Source organism: Parasteatoda tepidariorum, chromosome 4 (assembly GCF_982258835.1).
Source record: "Parasteatoda tepidariorum strain Cologne lab strain chromosome 4, Ptep-v5.0, whole genome shotgun sequence".
NCBI classification, from domain to species: Eukaryota; Metazoa; Arthropoda; class Arachnida; order Araneae; family Theridiidae; genus Parasteatoda; species Parasteatoda tepidariorum.
The window spans coordinates 70,951,480-70,960,341 of NC_141758.1; the positions used below are offsets into that span (position 1 = coordinate 70,951,480).

At 30.3% G+C, this 8,862-nt stretch overlaps 1 long non-coding RNA gene across 1 annotated transcript; it reads left to right on the forward strand.

Moving 5' to 3' along the window:
* The first annotated feature begins 2,720 nt into the window (after window positions 1-2,720).
* Window positions 2,721-7,085, forward strand: LOC147811049 (uncharacterized). Its single transcript, XR_015433131.1, has 3 exons — window positions 2,721-4,277; window positions 4,782-4,923; window positions 6,974-7,085. It is a non-coding gene; the product is annotated as an uncharacterized LOC147811049 (long non-coding RNA).
* The last annotated feature ends 1,777 nt before the right edge of the window (window positions 7,086-8,862 follow it).

Consider the following 8,862-nt stretch of genomic DNA (forward strand, 5'->3'; position numbering starts at 1 on the left):
GTCTTTTTTTAAAAAAATTTTGCCAAAAGTTAGATTTAGTAGTATAATTCAAAAAAAAAAGTATACAAAACAACAGTTATTAATAAGTGTTTCAGAAATTTTCAAGTTAGTGTTATAAAAAATAAATATTTATATTACGTATAGATCAATAATCACGTAATAAATACCTTGAATTAAAAAATAATTATCATTAAGAAATAGAAATCTTGAAACAAAAGTAATGAACTAATAAGAAATTTAAATAGAAGTCGATTTTTTTAAAATTTTAAACAGAATCAAAGCTTAAATTAAAAATTTACCAATAACATATAAAATCTTCATATTGTTCAAAATTATAATGTTATAATATAATACTAAAATGTTTATTATATTGTGATTTTCAGAATTTATTTCAGTTAACAATTATGAAAGAAATATAAATGTTAAAAACCTTTGGCATTAAAAGTCTAGTTCTAATAACACAGGCCAATGAATGACCTTTGTCGTTGGGCTCCATTTAAGATCCTTTTACAAAAACTAAACTTTTATATAATATCATCCGTTATTAATCTAAGACATTGATTTGCACATGTGCTGAAGGAGGCATAGATCAGGATAGATTTCCATATCATCACTACTATGTTGTGGTTATCAGAAATGATTTAATATTATAAAAAGAAATAGAAATACATACAATACAAATTATAAGCATAACACATTGAAGGCCTAGTTTAACAACTTAGGTCAGTCTCTTTAATAAAACTCATATGATGTATAATACAGTAAAAACTAAAAGCATAATTTGTTATTATGCTAGGATAATATTCATCGTTCCAGGTCTTTTATGGAATATAGAAAGGATATAAGAAAAATTTATATCACAAAAGAAATGTATTTAACAATCAAATATTGATTGGATTTGTTTATTTTAAAAACGATATACATTGGACGAAAATGTTTATGAATGCATATGAAGCAATAAATCTTTTACTGATTTTAAAGTTCTATCGCTATTAAAAATTTATCAATGATTTGGATAGTTGTTTGATTTACAAAACGATATGTTTATTGAAAATCACAAGTCAAAATTCTTTCGATGTGAATCTATCAAGTAAATCTAATCACCACACGTATTAAAATTCAGATGAATTCTTAGTCTTGAAAACAAAAACATACTAATATCAGAAATAACACGTTTATGAATGATATCCATTGCTATAAACAACATCAAGACGATTCATCTACAGAATACATTTCCAATAATAATTATTATATTTCAACTTATTACAAGAAAATTTATTTTCAATGATAAAACAAGTCTTTATAACAAATTTATATTAAAATCCATTCAAAAATACAGCAAAATTTTGACGATCTCTCAATAGCAGTATAATAAAGTTTGTAAACAAATAAGGGTAATGACGTCATGCGAACTGACCAAACCGACCAGAAACCCGGTGCACTTCGTGCGTAACTGGTGACACTGGTTTGAATATTGGAACGATCGGTGCAGTGCACTGGTGTAACTGGTTTTAATATTGGAACGGTCGGTGCGGCAAACCAGTGCAACCGGTTACACCGGTGCGAATATTGGAACGTGCCCTCGCAGTCGTATACCCATCTGAATAAATCTTTTTTGATCATATTATTACTAATATGTATCCTTATTGTTTTTCTGAATTTAAATTTACCTTATAGATATTAATTGCAGTTAATATAAATTTTAAACCCTTAACAATATATTACTATGATTTTTGCTATTAAAATTACAACTTTCAACCCTATCGTGAAGTTTCATAAAAATACGTTCGACTATACCGCACGTGTGAATAAAAACTTTATCTTCTTTGAATCTCTGTTAATTTAATTAATCCTGATATGTAGCCTTCTTGTTTGGTGTTTCTAATATTCTCCATAATGTTATGAATTGAAATAACCATTTATTTTAAACCCTTCGTTATAATTTCACCACATGTTTCATAATTTAAACCACAACCTTTAAGCATTCAATGAAATGCCGCGAGACGATGCTCAAATACTACACGTGCTCATAATTTCTCAGTCGTGTACCCATATGAATGAATCTTTTTTAATCCAATCAATATTGATATGATACCTTATTATTTTCTGAAATTAAAATTCAAATTAATGTTATCAATTGCAGTTACTATTAATTTTTAACCTTTAACAACATATTACTACATTTTTTGCAATTAAAACCACAAATTCCTACCATATTGCAAAATATCACAAGACTATATTCGACTATCACTCACGCGAATAAAAATTTTATCTTATTTAAATTTTTCTTAATTAAGTTAAACCCGACGTGTGCCTCATTGTTTTGTGTTTCTAAACAGCAATAACCATTTATTTTTTAACTTTCATAATAATACTTTCACCACATATTTAGTCATTTAAATAACAACTTTAAACCTTTCAGTAAAATGTCACACACAAAGCTCAAGCAGTTCACGTGCACATAAAAATTTTATGAATGAATATTTCTTAACTTTATTAGTCCTGATATAAGGCCTAATTGTTCTATATTTCTCAAATTCACCTTAATGAAAATATTTACAATACACTTTTTTTTCTCCCTTCTTTGTAATTTCACTTTATGTTTATTAATTAAAAGCTCGAGCGTAGTGTACATATGCATAAAAATTTTATCTTCTTTAATCGAGCATTTGGGTACTTAAATAAATGAACCTTTCTTAATTTTTTTAAAATCGTAATAAACAGTTTTATTGCTATTATTTGCAATAACTATTTTTTACCAACCATTTCCATCATATTTCGATGGCTGTTGTTGGTTCATCATTAGTAAACATACCATGCTGGTTTACCATCATAAGGGAAATACAACATATTCCATCATAATATGATGGTTATTGTAGGGCCAACATTAATATACATAACTTGTTGGTTGACCATCATAAATATAAACCAACAATTTCCATCATATTTTGATGGCTCTTGTTGGTCCATCAATAATAAACGTAACATGTTGGTTGACCATCATAAAGGGAATACAACATATTCCATCATACTATGATGGTTGTTGTGGGGCCAACATTAACATACATAACATGTTGGTTGACCATCATAAAGGGAATACAACATATTCCATCATAGTATGATGGTTATTGTTGGGCCAACATTAACATACATAACATGTTGGTTGACCATCATAAATATAAACCAACAATTTCCATCATATTTTGATGGCTTTTGTTGGTCCATCAATAATAAACGTTACATGTTGGTTGACCATCATAAAGGGAATACAACACATTCCATTATAATATGATGGTTATTGTTGGGCCAACATTAACATACATAACATGTTGGTTGACCATCATAAATATAAACCAACAATTTCCATCATATTTTGATGGTGCTGTTGGTTCATCAATAGTAAACATACCATGTTGGTTGACCATCATAAAGGGAATACAACATATTCCATCATAATATGATGGTTATTGTTGGGCCAACATTAATATACATAACTTGTTGGTAGACCATCATAAATGTAAACCAACAATTTCCATCATATTTTGATGACTGTTGTTGGTCCATCAATAGTAAACATACCATGTTGGTTGACCATCATAAAGGGAATACAACATAATCCATCATAATATGATGGTTACTGTTGGTCCATGAAAAATCCAACATTACTTGATGGTTTACCATCATAGAAATACAGCAACATTTTCCATCTTGCTATGTTGGAATTTGTTGGTCCATCAAAAACCAACAAACCATGATGGAAATTGTTGTATGATGGTGGCCATCAACACATGTTGGACCATCAAGAATCTTGTTGAAACCAACATAAACCATCAAAATCCTTTGATGGTACCATCATAAATTTTGTCTTGGGTATTTTGAGGTTGTTTTAAATTCACTTCAAATCATCCAGACTGATAAGATGATTTTTAAGGTATACGAGGTTGTTTCTCTTACACTTGTAACAAAAGAGGTATTTATGAGGTATAAAAAAATCAACCTTATTTCAACTAACGAGAGTGAGGTAATTACGAGATATAAAAAAAAAACCTTTTTTCTACTAACGATATTGAGGTATTTATGAGGTATAAAAAAATATACCTTATTTCAACTAAAGAGAGTGAGGTATTTATTGAGGTGTTGAAGTCATTTTATTTATACCTAAGCTTGTTTTAAGGTTGCTTAAAGTACACTTCATATTAACTAACTCACTTCCCAGAGTTCCATGCGAGCCGGCAAATGGCGTGTGTGTTGACAATCGAAAGTCTATTCGAAATTCGGTAAGTGTGCTTGACATTTATTAATTTAGTTTTATCCCTTTTAATCACATATGCTTCAATTTTGAAATTTAAATTTTATTATTTTTGTTTTAACGACGCGTCCTGATCTTAAATAATTTAAGTTGGAGGATATTCTTAGAGGCTATCGTTGTAGGCTTAGCAATAAGAGAGAATAACCGAAATATTTCTCGTCACTGTTTTGGGTAACATTACTGGTGAATCGTTACAGCAGGTTATGCACAGTATATTTTATTTTTTGTAGTTCAGTAAAATAGAACTATTCTTTTTATTTTGCTTAAATGTATTTTTGCTTTAACGTAGCAGTATGCACGCTGATTAATTGAGAAAAATGTTCACAATTTCTCTTATAAATAAATAATTGAAAATTGAAAAATTTTTAAAATAGCAATTTTGCTTTGAAATTCTACTATAGCTGTATGCTTATCGTTTAGATATTTGTTGCAAAGTTTATATTATTGTTTATATATATATATATATTTACAGAGCTTATCCACAGTTCCCTGATATTACTGAGATGGCCTAGGCTGTAAATAGCACATGCGCGGCGGCGCAGAAGAAGAGACAAGCAAGCTACTGCTCAGCCTTCCCCTAGGATATAGTTCTGAATTTATACCTAAAAGAAAAAGTAATCTCTCCTAATAAACTACAGAATTTATGTAATTGTTGATAACAATAATTTGCTAGATATTTGATAATTGAAAACTAGTAACTGTACTAGCTCACTTCTTCATGTTTGATCACAAAACTGCTATTTTCACTACATGTTATTTTCTCGCATTTTACCCACGTTAATTATTTACTAAGCAGATTGTTATTACTTATTAGAATATTGGGCAGAATGAAATTAAATCCGATTTCAAGTTTATATGACAATTTGTTTCAAAGTTATGAGCTTTTTCATGCAGCTGTTTATGGTTCACTACTTCAAAAATGTGCGAATTTCGGAAATCTTAAATATTTTAGAAATAAGTCAGTATAGTATGCAATTTTAATCCTGAATTGAATAAAATCAATTGCAAATAAAAACATTTATTGTTGAAAGTAATATGCATTATTTTGAGTTTCATCCTATGGGATGTGTATTTATATTTAAACAAGTGTTCGTAACAACTAACTATTAGTTTTATTCTGCTCGGTATTATAAGTTATATAGGAGATATTATACTCAACTTATTTTAAAAGTATTATTTCAAATCATTCTCTCTTAGACATTTTCCTCACAAAATTACTCACAACTTTAAAATAAATGCTCCTCAGCAGCTTGTAATTTGTTCTATTCGATTGAGTGTAAAAAAAGAATAAAAATTAGTACATAACCTAAAAATTTTAATTTATTAAACAATTGTAGATTCTTGATTACATTGATTAAAAATTATTAAAATAACTATTTTTTAAGAAACTCTGATGTAATTGATAATAACATAAGTCCTTTTCAGAATCAGCGTCAAAAATTTAAAAAAAAGCTGCTAGTTTCATGAAGTCTGGCAAAAAGTTGAAAAATATAGACTAAGTTTATTGAGTTTAAAGATTTTTAAAAAAGAAAGGGAAGGAAATTTAATTATTAAACTTACAAGTACCATAATGTTACAGATGTATAGAAAAATAAAAAGTGTTAAAATTGCATAACAAGATTGGAAACAACAACAAGATTAACAACATTCACAGAAATTCAAATATACAGGGTGTTTATAAAGTCCCGGACCCATTTTGATGTTTAATAACTCATAAAATAATAAAGATAGATTAAAATTAATAACATTAATGGTTAGATAGACTCAAAAAGTTCCATGACCCTTGTCAATGAACTTCCACGTGTGCCCCCTTCGTCGCACGGAGGGGGTCAAGTCGATAGTCAATTTCACGAGAGGTAGCTTTCTTTTTTACAGAAAAGACAATCTCATCAGTCGTATACTTAGACATGTTGGAAAACTTCGTATTTCCACAACTAGAAGAGCTTCAGCTACATGTCTTTTTGCAACAAGATGGTGCACCACCTCATTGGGGTATCATCGTTCGTAGTTCTTTGAATGACCATTTTACAGGAAGATGGATTGGGCGAGGAGGTCCAATTCCTTGGCCACCCAGATCACCTGATATTACGCCGCTAGACTTTTTTCTTTGGGGATTTATAAAGGACAATGTTTACAGGAGGATCGTGTCGAACATTGATGGCCCAAAAGCCAGAATTACAACCGCAATAGCCTCTGTGGATGCCGACATGCTTGCCGCTACCTGGCGTGATATTGACTATCGACTTGATATTCTCCGTGCGACGAAGGGGGCACACGTGGAAGTTCATTGACAAGGTTCATGAAAGTTTTTGAGTCTATCTAACCATACATGTTATTAATTTTAATCTATCTTTATTATTTTATGAGTTATTAAACATCAAAATGGGTCCGAGACTTTATAAACACCCTGTATATTTGAATTTCTGTAAATGTTGTTAATGGTAATACTGTCTTCAGTGTATTTTATTTTGTGGCTGTGATACATGTCATGCTTTTTAGCTACGAGGATTGAATAGAAATGGCAGAAGATATTTATCTGAAAAGGAAAATTAATTTCATCCAGTTAATTTAAATGATAAAAAAAATACTTTCCAATATTTTAAGACCTGCCACTATTATTGTAAATATGACTTTATTACTGATTTATTTTTTTTTTCCTTTTAGGTTCCAATAATTACAAGTTTCAACATGTAAACGCAAACAGTTTTTAAAATAATTTTATTGGTTTGTAAAAAAAGTGAAATTTTAGTTTTAAATAAAAGAACTTTGAATTTCAGCTGACTAATCATTTAAATTTGTAGTTTTATAGCTTTAAAAATTCAAGCACCTTAGACAACTATCTTCTAAAAATACGAGTATGAGTTCCCATAAATAATTTTTACTAACTGTAGAATTTGGATAAGTGTTATTTTAAGATGATTTAAACCAATCTATTAAAATTATAGAAGAATTATGCATTTGAAACTTTCTTTTATAGCTTAACAAAAGAAGCAATTACTGCCGAAGGTTTAATATTAAAAATTTCATGTTGATAAATGATCTCTACTAGTGAAAAAAATGTAATGTACATTATTCTTCATATAATATATATAATATCTTTATATATATATTATATTTTTTATATAGTGAGTCTAAAAATTAATAAACTAGGTGGTCCGTATAACGCCTCACCTTCGTAAGTGCTAAAAAAAACATCTTTGGTTGATAAATTAATACTTCTAAAAATACAAAAATATATACTTGAGGTTACGAAATAATAACTTAAGGTAGAACATGGAACACATGGTGCTAATTAAAAATAACCTTTCCAATTGTTGAAAATACACTTCAGGTTGATTTATAACAACCAGAAGTGTAAAATGGCCCACCTTAGGTTGAAAAATATATACCTCTACAAGCATAAAATTATATACATGTGGTTGAAGAATAATTGCCTGAGGTAGAACAAAATACATTTGAGGTTGATTTATAACAACCAGAAGTGTAAAACGACACACCACAGGTTGATAAATATATACCTCTACAAGCACAAAATTATATACCTGAGGTTGAAAAACAATTACCTGATGTCGAACAAAATACACCTGAGGTAGATTTATAATAACCTGAAGTGTAAAATGACACACCTTAGGTTGTTGAATAAATACTTCCACAAGTGTAAAAAAATATACTTCAGGCTGAAACATATATACCTCTGGAGGTATATTTAAGGTATATTTGAGGTTGATTTTGAGGTATTCATTTGCACCCTTTTCAACCTTTACGACGTATTTAAACAACAACCTCCTTTATACCTTTAAAATATACCTCGTTTATACCTCGATTTTTTCATAAGGGCAGTTACTTACGTGATTGCTCAATAGTCTCCGACCATCTAAGAAAAAAAAGACAATCCTTTTCCACAAAGTCCTTTAGAGCCTTAGTACAAGCCTCTTTACTTTGCCAATGGTTTCAAACTGATGTTCTTTTATAAGTTTTCAAGATTTGGGGTGTGAATAAGTTCGGATGAGCCCCATCAAGACAGTAAGGTAGCAGGAGAACCGAAGGAACTTTTAAATCGACCAAAAAGTGGATCACAATAAAGACAGAGCGCCAAAGTGCATTGCGAAAGTTTTCAACTATCTATGATATCGGGTCAGTACTTTTTAGTATGTTGAATGCCGGTGCCGTCAAACCAACACTAAAATGACAGTCCGAGTTTAAGAATTTATGCGTCACATTTTTGTCGGTGATTGTCATTGACCTTCAAAATAGATTAATAAAAGAATGTCTTAAGCCACCAGAACATAAGGCTATTTCCCCTTCAAACGTACAGAGTTTTATGAGTTATCTGAAGTTCCGCAGTGGACTGATCTTAAAGACCCAGTAGAACCGAACTCAAGCATCACTGGCTGCGGTCAGTAAGTGGGTGGGTGATCACTCTGCTCAGCGTGCCGGGGACCGGTGTGCGTGGTATCAGTCCTCGTTAAACTGTTCTATCGTTAAGTGCTCAACTTCGCACGCAGGTAGATCGGGATACCAAAGCAGGGGAGTCATCCCCTCGACAGAGGATC